Source organism: Gossypium hirsutum, chromosome A03 (assembly GCF_007990345.1).
Source record: "Gossypium hirsutum isolate 1008001.06 chromosome A03, Gossypium_hirsutum_v2.1, whole genome shotgun sequence".
NCBI lineage: Eukaryota > Viridiplantae > Streptophyta > Magnoliopsida > Malvales > Malvaceae > Gossypium > Gossypium hirsutum.
In genome coordinates, this window is record NC_053426.1 from 51,670,665 (window position 1) to 51,683,796 (window position 13,132).

General features: G+C 36.8%; 1 non-coding gene across 1 annotated transcript; it reads left to right on the forward strand.

The window, feature by feature from the left end:
- Positions 1–6,143: 6,143 nt before the first annotated feature.
- LOC121225336 (small nucleolar RNA R71) lies at positions 6,144–6,249 on the forward strand. The gene has a single exon (XR_005923196.1). It is a non-coding gene; the product is annotated as a small nucleolar RNA R71 (small nucleolar RNA).
- The last annotated feature ends 6,883 nt before the right edge of the window (positions 6,250–13,132 follow it).

A 13,132-nucleotide genomic window follows, 5' to 3' on the forward strand; every position in this document is an offset into this window, starting at 1 on the left:
GGTGGTTAGGAAGGCCTGAATCGCATCAGCTAACTAAACTTGTCTTACTGCAGCCCAATCTATGCAGCGGCCCGCAATTAAAGGTCGGGCCTGGAGTATTTGGAAAAGTTATTCTTTGGGCCCGATGGGGAATTGCAGGAAAGGGTGGTGAACTTTCATGGTAGGACCCGAGGAAGATGACGCTCCCTTCCTTTTCTTTGAAGCAGGAACAACGACCTTTTTACCACATGAAGATGACATGGTACCTGCAATTGGAATCATCAATTTGTCTTGATGAGTAGACAGGGTAAAATGCGACTAAATTCGAGGAGGAAAATCCATAAATATGTTCAGCCACAACTACTAAGTTTAACTAAAACAATAAGTTCAATGGCATACTTTTGTGGCTTTAGCATGGTGATATAAGTAAAATTGGCAAAGAATGGAATGCAACATACTATATGAATGAACAGAAATGTCAACACAAGAGGCATGAATATTTCAGCTATCGTAACAATGAATATTCACTTCTAACTAATCAAATGGAGTAGATAAATCATGTAATGAGTAAGAATTTGAACATGAAAAGATGATAACTTGTTCTATAAATGAAATTTGAGTGATAGAAAGATGAAAATAACATGAAAAATATAGATTACTATGATAAATAGCATTATAAATCAGTGAAATAAAAGAGAAAGGAGTAAACAAACGCTAAAGGAGAGAGATTGGGTGTCGAAAATGGAGTTGGAAGTGGCGCACGGGAGTGGCAGGGAGGGCGTGTGGACTTGCAGTGACTAGGGTTAGGGTTTTCGAGTGAAGAAGAAAATGAATAGTGCAGCCTATTTATAGATTTTGGGACACACGGCCATGGAACATGCCCATGTTAATTTGACAATTTTGGCCACGGTTTCAAGGCACGGGCATGTCACACGCCCGTGTTGTTTTGGCAGGTTTGTCCACGGCCATGTCGCACGACCGTGGCAATTTATCGTAGCCCGTTTTGGGGAAATCTTTGCCCTGCTTTCACACGGCCCTAAGCACGCCCGTGTGCGTGGCCGTGTCTGTGTGGTAAACCTGTATTCAAGAGCTCTATTAGTAAGTTAGGTGTTAAACACTAAACTTGAAAGAAGTTAATATAGTTAGTGCTCGGGTTGCCTCCTAAGAAACGCTTATTTATAGTCTAAGCTCAACTTACCTCCCCATTGAACGGTCATGGTGGTTCGAGGAGTTTATACTCCTTATTCCTACTATCATTCTCATCAAAATAAGGTTTTAGACGGGTGTTGTTTACCTTAAAAGTGCCGAACTTGGGATGACTTACCTCGACTGTACTGAATGGGAAAATGCTAAGTACCGTAAGAGGGATTTCTTCATTTGGTTTGGTAGTGACAATGTGAGGATCTGCAACATCTAATAATACTTCATCTCCAACCTTAAGTTGATTCGGGAAGGTATTGAGCTCGTTCTGGCGTAGTTTTGGTTTATCGTGTGTTCTCGGTTTATGCATCCGCCATTCATCTAGCTCCTCAATTTGTAGCCTTCGATCTTCATGAATAGGTCCTCTACTACTGCTTGAGAATGGCTCATGTACTTCCTTCAGACCGATTTCCTACAAAGTAGGTTGTAGCATAATGTCAGTTTTAGTAGAATGGTTTAGACGATCACCTTCAATTTCTGATGTGTTGCTAGAATTGCGAGCTTGAAGGGTGATTGTTTCGTCTGCCACACGGAGTGTGAGCTCACCTGTGCCAACATCAATAATAGTTTTAGCAGTTGCTAAAAAGGGCCGTCCTAAAATCAAAGGAGTGTTGCTATCCTCCTCTATGTGTAGAACAATGAAGTCAACGAGAAATATAAATTTATCGATTTTGACTAGCACACTTCAATAATACCCCTAGGAAATCTTGTAGTTTTATCTGCTAATTGAATGCTCATCCTAGCCTGTTTGGGCTTCCCAAGAAATTGTTTGAACATTTTGTAGGGCATGACTGTAACGCCCCCACGCCCGAGACCGTCGCCGGAGTCGAGTATGAGGTGTTACTAAGCTTAATTTAACATATTTAGAACTTTGGATTATTTATTTCTACATTCACAGTTTTTAAGCTACTTGCATCACAATCACAAGAAAAATCATATATCGAGTTACAAAACTAGAAATCAAGATCCGTAAATTTTCCCTAAATCTAGACTCATATACCTATCTACTAATTTTTTCTAGAATTTTTGGTTGGGCCAATTAGTACAGTTTATTAGTTAAAGTTACCCCTGTTTCAGGACTTGACTGGTCTGACCTCTGTTTACTACGAACCACATTTCTCTCTATAAAAAATCCATATGACTATGAGATTTATTTCTCCTGAAACTAGACTCAATAAGGATTCTGAGAATATAAAATAAACTACCTAATTATATCTTTACAATTTATGGTGAATTTCTAAAGTTGGAACAGGGGATTCAGAAACTGCTATGACCCTGTTTCACTAAAATTCAAATATCTTGTAACATATAATTCCTTTACCTGTTTCATTTGTTTCATGTGAAACTAGACATAATAAGATTCAATTTGATATGTAGTCCATCACCAATTCCAATTTCTATGATTTTTAGTAAATTTTTAAACTTGCGTCAGTGTTGCTGCAGTATTCTGTTTATGGCAAATTTCATCCGTTTTATGAGTTTTTATGCACTAAGTATCTTAATAATTTTCCTTAACATCAAATATAATCTAAACTAACTATTTTCATAATTTATCATTATCAAGCATTTCCTCAACCATTCCATCACCATACCATAAGATCATTTACACAAAAAAGGTATATTGCTATACATGCCATACTTAAATTTACAAGCCATTACCAAAAGTCTTCCGGATAGTGTGACTAAGCCTTCGACCTATCCCGACTCCTGAGCTGGCTTGTCCAAAACTACAATGAGTAAGAAGGAGGGAGTAAGCATAAATGCTTAGTAAGTTCATATGCAAATAATAAGTAACATAACAAACAGTCATACCAATCAACATTAGCATGTATCACTAAAACACATATCTCATTTTTAATCATTTTTCATCATCTTATCACCTTATCGTGGTTGTATCAATACTCAACCCGAAGGTTAAATACATACATGTCCAAAATATCCATTTCACATCACTTACCAATACGTCTCTTTACATCTCGAATATTCCTCCATTTGAGTAGAACTTTACCCGTTGAACACATCGGAATATAATTCGGATACATGGATAACTTGCACATAAGTGCCATATATGCAATCAAGCAATCATGTAACCCACCCATAAGCGAACTCGGACTCAACTCAACGAGCTCGGGCGTTCGCATCCATAAGTGAACTCAGACTCAACTCAACGAGTTCGGATGCCTAGTTACATCTCACGAACTCGGACTCAACTCAACGAGTTCGGACATTCGCATCCATAAGTGAACTCGGACTCAACTCAATGAGTTCAGATGCCTAGTTACATCTCACGAACTCGGACTCAACTCAACGAGTTCGGACATTCGCATCCATAAGTGAACTCGGACTCAACTCAATGAGTTCAGATGCCTAGTTACATCTCACGAACTCGGACTCAACTCAACGAGTTCGGACATTCGCATCCATAAGTGAACTCGGACTCAACTCAACGAGTTCGGATGCCTAGTTACATCTCACGAACTCGGACTCAACTCAACAAGTTCGGACATTCGCATCCATAAGTGAACTCGGACTCAACTCAACGAGTTCGGATGCTCAACCATCCTAGTGACATGTCACTTGTATCCTAATCTATTCCTAAGGTTCAAATGGGCTTTTTCCTCGAACACTTATCCTTGCCATCTTCCGTAGAATGCCGAAATCAATACTCGGTAACAATTATATTTAACAAGTAGTTCACATAATTTACATATTATTTGAAATTAACCACAAAGCATACATTTCATAATAAAATTCAGCATAACATATAATTAACATCAATAACTTAAAAATAACCATTATGCTACATTATTTACACATGAACTTACCTTGGTACCAAAATACAAAGATTTTGCAATTTAGTCCACAATCTTTTCTTTTCCTCGATTGAGGTCGATTCCATGTCTTTCTTGATCTAAAATAACACATTTAGCTTATTTAATACTCACATTATCAAATTAATCCTTAACTCAAATTTTGGCGAAATTACAATTTTACCCCTAAACTTTTGCATATTTACAATTTTGCCCCTAGGCTCGGGATTAAACTTTATTCCTTATTCTTATGTTTTACAACATGCTGATCACTTTTCTCTTCTATGGCAACATCAAATTCTCACTCTAACATGTACTTGTGACTATTAGGTATTTTTACCGATTAAGCCCTTTTACTCATTTTTTCTTAAAATCGAGTAGTAAAAGTTGTCTAACATAATTTAAAACTTCATATTCTATCATAAAACATCAAAATACACAAATTTCACCTATGGGTATTTTTCCAAATATAAACACTAGGTTAAATTATTGCTAATATAAGCTTTATCGAGTAACCGGGATCTCAAAAACGTAAAAATCATTAAAAACGGGGCTTGGAATCACTTACTATGGAGCTTGGAAGCTTGAAACAAACCCTAGCTATGGAGAACCCTTGAAATTTCGGCCTAATGAAGAAGATGGACAAAAATTGGCTTTTAATTTTGTTTTTAATTCATTTTAATAACTAAATGACCAAAATACCCTTACTACTAAACTTTCCAAAAATTCCTTCCATGTCCTAATTTTGTCCATGAACTTAAAATTGGTCAAATTGCTATTTAAGACCTCCTCATTAATATTCCAAAACAATTTCATACTAAAAACTTCTAGAATGCAAGTTTTGCAACTTATTCGATTTAGTCCCTACTTTCAATTTAAGCACTTTAGGCATAGAATTTCATCTCGGATTTATGGTCACGAAACCACTATTCCGATTAGGCCCTAATTCGGGATATTACAATGAAGTTAATACTGGCCCCTAAATCAGCTAATGCATTATTAACGTCTAAACTACCAATTAAGCAAGGAATCGTAAAACTCCCTGGATCTTTTAGTTTGTTGGGTAGTTTATTCTGTATAATAGCTGAGCAAACTGCGTTTAGCTCCATATGCGGAGCCTCGTCGAACTTCCGCTTATTTGCTAAAAGCTCTTTTAAAAATTTCATTGCGTTCGGAATCTGCGATAGAGCTTCAATAAACGGTAAGTTAATATGTAATTTTTTTAAGAGTTTGAGGAAATTACCAAATTGTTCATCTGAGCGGTCTTTCCTTGTCGTGTTGGGGTATGGCACACGAGGTTTATATTCGACATTCACTGATTTGTTTTTATTATGACCTACCTCACCTTGACCTCTGCTTACCACAGTTTCTTGCCTCTGTTCTGGCTCAGGCTCAACGAATCCTTCTTCATCTTGAACATTAATCGTGTTGAGTTGTTCCCTTGGGTTCAGTATTACTTGGCAAGCTACCTTGTGGTCGTTCGGAGATTAGTTTAGAAAGCTGGCCTATCTGAGTTTCGAGCCCTTGGATCGACGCTTGTTGATTTTTAAGTGCTGTCTCGGTGTTTTGGAAATGGGTTTCTAACACCGAGATAAACTTTGTGAGCATCTCTTCAAGGTTCGGCTTCTTCTCTTGTTGGTAGAGTGGTTGTTGAAAACTCAGAGGATGTTGTGGTCTTTGATTTCCTTGACCGCCCCACAGAAATTGGGACGGTTCCTCCAACCTGCATTATAAGTGTTACTATATAGGTTAATTTGGGGATCTAGAGTTATTGTTACCCATATATTGGACTTGTTCCTCCTCGATGCTAGGGTTGAAGGGTTGATATTCTATGTATGCTCCTCCTCCATTCACCTCGCACCTCATTACTGGATGTACCTGAGTAGAACCAAGTAAACCATCAATCTTTTTATTTAGAAGTTCTACTTGGTTTGACAGCATAGTAACCGAATCGACATTAGAAACGCCTACTGTTTTAGTTGGCTTAGTCCTCATGACTTGCCATTGATAGTTATTCAGTGACATCTCTTCAATAAATTCGTAAGCCTCTTCAGGTGTTTTGTTGTTGATGGTTCCCCCGACTGCTGCATCAATCATTTGCCTTGTCGGGGGATTCACACCATTGTAGAATGTTTGAACTTGCAACCATAGGGTAATCCATGGTGAGGACACCTTCGCAGTAGGTCCTTGTATCTCTCCCATGCATTGTAAAGAGTTTCTAAGTCCATCTGCACAAACGAAGAGATATCATTACGTAATTTGGCTGTTTTAGCCGATGAAAAAGATTTTAATAAAAAAATTTTGGTCATTTGTTCCTAAGTAGTAATTGATCGTCGTGGTAACGAGTTCAACCACTGTTTAGCTTTTTTCCTCAATGAAAAAGGGAATAATCGAAGATGAATGGAATCTTCAGAAATGCCATTAATTTTAAATGTATCGCAGAATTCCAGGAAATTTGCCAACTAAGTGTTTGGATCCTCATCCTGCAAACCTTCAAACTGAACGAAATGCTGTATAATTTGAATAGTGTTAGGTTTTTGTTCAAAATTATTCGCAGCAATAGCAGGCCTAACTATACTTGAATCAGTTCCTGTTAAAGTAGGTTTAGCATAATCATACATAGTACGAGGAACAGGATTTTGATTTGCTAGTTCAACTGGTATAGCAGGAGGTAGCTGATTGTCTTGGTTTTTAGCCATCTCCTCGGTTGGGGTTTGAGTATCGTCCTCTTGCTCGTTCTCTGTGTATCTTAAGCTTCACCTTATTTCTCATTGGTTTCTGCGAACTGTGCGATCTATTTCTTTGTCAAAAAGTAGTGGTCCTAACGGGCTTATTCTAGTCATAAACTATAAAAACCTGCCAAAACAAAGAAAAAATAAATTAATAAATAATAAAAATTAAATTAAATTAAATTGCAAGAAAAATAAATGGCTAAAGTAATAAAAATTGAGCATTCCTAATATCTTAGTTCCCCGGCAACGGTGCCAAAAACTTGATCGCATGATTTTCGTGACAGGTAAATTTTATAAATTTATAATTAATCGTTCTTGAAACTAACTATTATCGCGATGTAGGCAAGTGTACCCATCGAACAGTAGCATAGTTTTAGCAAAACTAGATTGTCGAACCCAAAGGAACTAAAAGTACTGTCTTTTTATTATCTAGCCGAAGAACAAGGAGGTTTTGTTGTAACTAACTAATTATCTAAACTAAGAATTTACAGAAAATAGAATTGGGGGATTACTTTTGGAAAACGATTGAATTAAGACAATACCTAAGGAAGAATCCACCTAGACTTCACTTATTATTTTGACTCCAAATCGGGCGATTTATTCATTTAACTTGTTTCGTAGATATCCTTAAGTTATGTTATTATCCCTATTCAAGACTAATAACGTCTAATCCCTAGATTGAATAATTGAGACTTTTCTCTAATTAACACCCTAGGGTTGCATTAACTCGATCTATGGATCCCCTTATTAGGTTTCACTCTAATCTGGCAAAATCTTGTCACCCTATCTCTAGGAGTGCAATCAACTCCGCTTAATTATGACAAATGTATTCTTAGACAGGGTCTATTCCTCCTCTGAATAAGATCTTATCTTGAATCAGTATTCTGGGATATCAAAACAAGAACTAAGAACACATAATTAAGAACAAGTTAAATATTTATCATACAATTCAGAAAATAATAACAAGATTCGTCTTAGGTTTCATTCCCCTTAGGTATTTAGGGGATTTAGTTCATAACTAAAAAGGAAAACATCTTAGAAGAATAATGAATACAAAATATAAAGAAAACCCAAATCTCCTGAAGGGAAATTGAGGGGAGATCTTCAGTCTTGATGGTGAATCCGGCTTCTAAGATGGATCAATCGGCTTCCCTTTAGCAGTTCCCTGGCTCATTTTCTTTGTGTCCCCTTTCCTTCCTCATCTAGGGTGTATTTATAGGCTTTGGAATGCCTAAGAACCCTCGAAATTAGCCTTTTCCGAACTGGACTCAACTTGGGCTCGGCAGGGACACGCCCGTGTGAGTCGTGTTTCAATTCTGCCAAATTGACACGGTCGTGTGGTCTGCCTATGTGGAGAAGTCCAAGCTGTGTTGATTTCATACTTTGGCCCATTTTGTCCATTTTTGGCCCGTTTCTCATTCCTTTCGCTCTCCTATGCTGTTCTAAGCATAAAACATGAAATTAAGCCATTAGGAGCATCGAATTCACCAATTCTAAGGAACAATTATTTATAAAATGTGTTAAGCATGGGGTAAAAATATGTATAAATTATGGTTTATCACTAAACATATTCAAATTAATCTCATTCAAACATATTTTCATTCAATTTAGTCAAAAACACAAAATGGACAAATTACCAATTTACCCCTGATATTTACACTTTTTACAATTTAGTCCCTATTCCACAAAACACAAAATATGCAAAATTTCAATCCACTCATGTTAGGCCGAATCTTACCCATATTCATACAAGTCCAAATATTTTATTTATTTCACATTTTAGTCCCTCAAATTATTATTTTTTACAATTTAGTCCTAATTACTTAAAATCATCAATAACTCCAATACAAAACATGTTAATCTAAAACATATCTTTCATATTTCATCATCAAACAACAAAAATCATAAGCTCTCATCAATGGCATAACTCAAAATATTCACCAAAATAAAAAAAATAAAGCATGGATTTACTAATACTCTAAGCAACAATCTCAAAAACGTAGAAATTATCAAAAACGAGCTAGTTTCATACCTTGATTGAGCTAAATGGATGGTCGAACCCTAACTTGTTTTTCTTTTCTTTTGTTTCGGAAAGATCATAGAAATAAACACATATATTAGCTTTATTTTATGTTTTATGATATATATTATAACTTATATTAACTTAAGGTTTAATTTACATATATAACCTTAATGAAATAATATAAAAACCATATAATATATGACTAATACCGTCCAACCAATATATCAATGGTATAATTTCATTATAAATGCCTCCACTAATAAAGACAACAACAATTAAGCATTTTCACATTTAACCACCAAGCTTCAATTTTACGGGATTAAGTCCTTTTATTTAATCGGATACTCAAACGATAAAATTAAAGCACGAAAATTTCACACATACAAATTCACACATAATAAACACAAAAAAAATTTAAATATTTTTCTGACTTAGATTCATGGTCTGAAAACCATTGTTCTAATTAGGGTCTAAATCGAACTATTACAACTCTCCCCCTTAGGGATTTTCGTCCCCGAAAATCTCACAGGTGAATAGTTTGGATAATGCTCTTTCATTGTATCTTTTGACTCCTATGTTGCTTCCTCAAATTCTTGTTCATGCCACAGTACTTTAACGAATGGAATTTTCTTATTTCGTAATTTTTTAATCTCATGAGCTAGAATGCAAATTGGATTTTCCTCATATGTCATGTCAGACTTAATCTCAATCTCAGACGGACTAATCACATGTGAGGGATCCGATTGATATCTTTGAAGCATTGAAACATGGAATACATTATGGATCTTTTCTAGTTCAGGTGGCAGCACAGTCTGTAACCAACTGGCGCGATATGCTCGATAATCTCATACGGCCCAATAAATCTCGAGCTCAATTTGCCTTTACGTCCGAATCTGTGTATTTTCTTCCACAGTGAGACTTTCAGAAATACTTTATCCCTGATCTGAAACTCTATATCTTTTTATTTCAAGTTCGCATATGATTTCTGACGATCTGATGCTGCTTATAGATTTTCACAGATCACTCTTACTTTCTACTCAGTGTCTAGATCAAATCGACCCCGTGTATCTTGTTTTCACTGAGCTCAGTCCAACACAATGGTGTTCAACATTTACGGGTACAAAGCCTCATATGGTGCCATTTTGATATTCGACTGAAAGCTATTATTATACATAAATTTAATCAGAGGTAGGTATCGTTCCCATATACCTTCAACTCGCAAATGCAACATCTCAACATATCCTTAGGCATCTGAATGATTCGCTCAGACTAACCATCTATCTGCAGATGGAAAGCAGTGCTAAAATGTAGTTTTGTACCTAGCGCATCTTGCAGTCTCTTCCAAAACCGTGATGTAAACTTCGGATCTCTGTCTAAAACAATAGAGATAGGTACCTTTGTAATCTCACAATCTGAGAAACATACAATTCAGCTAGCTTATCAAGCGAGTAGTCTGTATGTATCAGAATAAAATGAGCTGATTTAGTCAATCTATCCACAATAACCCAGATTGCATCTTTCTTGCTCGGTGTCAATGGTAAACCGAATACAAAATCCATTGTGACTCTGTCCCACTTCCAATCAGGTATCATAATCGGCTGAAGCAATCCAGAAGGTACCTAATGCTAGGCTTTTACTTGCTAACAGACTAAGCATTTCGAAACAAAGTCAGAAATGTCTCGTTCCATACTGTGCCACCAGTAATGCTGTTTCAGATCATTAAACATCTTCATACTACCTGGGTGCATAGATAACCGACTACTGTAAGCTTTATTCAAAATCATTTGAATCAATTCTAAATTGCTCGGTACACATATTCGGTTTCTGAATCTCAAACAACCATCTGAATCAACTTCAAACTCTAAATCATGAGCTCGTTTTGCTAACAAATCATCATCAACTTTCTGGGCATCATAAATTTGCTGAACAAATAACGGTCTTGCCTTTAATTTAGCTATTATCGAACCATCATCAGACATAGCCATATGCATATTCATTACACGCAAAGCAAACAGTGATTTTTGACTTAGAGCATCAGCAACAACATTAGCCTGTTCCGGGTGATAGTCAATCACAAGCTCGTAGTCTTTTAGCAATTCTAACCATCTGCGCTGTCTCAAATTCAAATCTTTCTGAATCATCAAGTATTTCAGACTTTTGTGATCAGAATAAACATGAAATTTCTCACCGAACAGATGGTGACACCAGATCTTCAATGCAAACACAATAGCCACTAATTCTAGGTTGTGTGTTGAGTAGTTCCTTTCATATGGCTTTAACTGTCTCAAGGCATAAAATATAACTCTACCTTCTTGCATCAAAACACAACCCAAACCATTTAAAGATGCATCACTATAGATAACAAATTCTTTACCCGATTCTGGTTGAACTAGCACTGGAACTTCGGTCAAAAGGGCTTTCAACTGATCAAAGCATTTCTGGCACTTTTCTGACCACTCGAACTTAACATCTTTCTGCAATAGCTTTGTCATCGGGATTGCAATCATAGAGAAACTTTTCATGAATCATCTATCATAACCAGTAAGACCCAAAAAGCTTCGGACTTCAAAAACATTCCTCGGAGGTTTCCAATCAAGTATAGCTGAAATTTTACTCGGATCAACCTGAATACCCGATGTTGATACAACATGGCCTAGAAAACTGACTTCGCTTAACCAAAACACACATTTACTGAACTTCGCATACAGCTGTTTATCTCAAAAAGTCTATAACACCAGTCTCAGATGTTCGGCATGTTCAGTTTCATCACCGGAGTAGATCAAAATGTCATCTATGAACACAACTACAAACCGATCTAGATAATGTCTGAAGATCCGATTCATCAAATCCATGAAAACAGCTGGTGCATTAGTAAGTCTGAAAAGCATAATCAAAAACTCATAATGTCTATATGTCGTCTGGAAAACAATCTTTGGCACATTGGAGTCTTTTACTCGCAACTGATAGTAGCCCTATTGAAGTCTATCTTCGAAAACACTGTAGCCCCTTTCAGTTGATCAAACAAATCATCAATCTGTGGCAACGGGTATTTATTCTTTATAGTCACCTTATTGAGTTGTCTATAATCGATGCACATTCTCATAGTTTTGTCTTTCTTTTTCACAAATAATACTGGTGCACCCCAAGGAGAGAATCTCGGTCGCGTGAAACCTCTATCTATCAACTCTTGCAAATGAGCTTTCAATTCTTTTAATTGAGTAGGTGCTATTCTGTACGGAGCTATGGATATCAGAGCCGTCCTAGGCATTAACTCAATACCAAATTCTACCTCCCGAATAGGTGGCAAACACGACAATTATTCCGGAAACACATCCGAATACTCGAATACAACAGATACTGATTCAATATTTCTTTCGGCCATTTTACTATCAAGCACATATGAAAAGTAAGCTTCGTAGCCTTTTCTCACATATTTCTGAGCTAACATCGAAGAAATCACTGTTGGTAACCCATTCAGATCACTAGATTCAATCTGAATAATCTCATCATTCTGGCACCGTAAATCAATAGTCTTTCTTTTGTAGTTTACGATAGCATCATGAAAAGTCAACCAGTCTATGCCCAGAAATGTGTCGAATTCATCAAGTGGTAACAGCATCAAATCAGCCCGAAAACACAGATTCTGAATCATCAAAGGACAATTCTTACACACTTTATCAACCATAACACACCGGCCCAAGGGGTTTGACACTCTAATTACAAACTTAGTAGACTCAACAGGCAAAGTCTTACTGAATACTAAAGTCTCACACACATAAGAATGAGTCAAACCAGGATCAATCAATGCAATTACAGTAGTATCATAAAGAGTAAATGTACCAGTAATGACATCTGGGGATGAAGCCTCCCCTCCTGCGCGTATAGCATAGGCTCTGGCAGGTGCACGAGCCTCAGATCTGACTGTTGTATCTTTAGTCCCTCTCTGACTTCCACTCACATTACCCGTATTTCTAGGTGGTCTACCCCGAGCTGCAGTATTACCCAATCTCGTATTTTATACTGGATTTTCTTTAGCTAACACTGGGCATTCACGAATATAATGATCCATCGATCCACATTTAAAACAAGCTTGATAATGTTGTTTGTAACTACCAAGATTTCATTTGCCGCAATGTTTACACTCGGGTTGATTTGGTCTGACATTACCCACACTAGCTATTGAGGTAGCTCTCGAGCTCATAGGTGGTCTACTCTGATCCCGTCTAGAATAACCCGAAGTGGCTTTAGAACGGCTGAAATCATCTTGGAACTTCTTTGGTGCCGACTGGAATGACTTACCAGATATTCTTTTATGTGCATCTCTAGCTTCAAAGTCAACTTTTCTTTTTTTCTTTCCCTAGCTCTTCAACTTTGCAGGCTCACTCAAC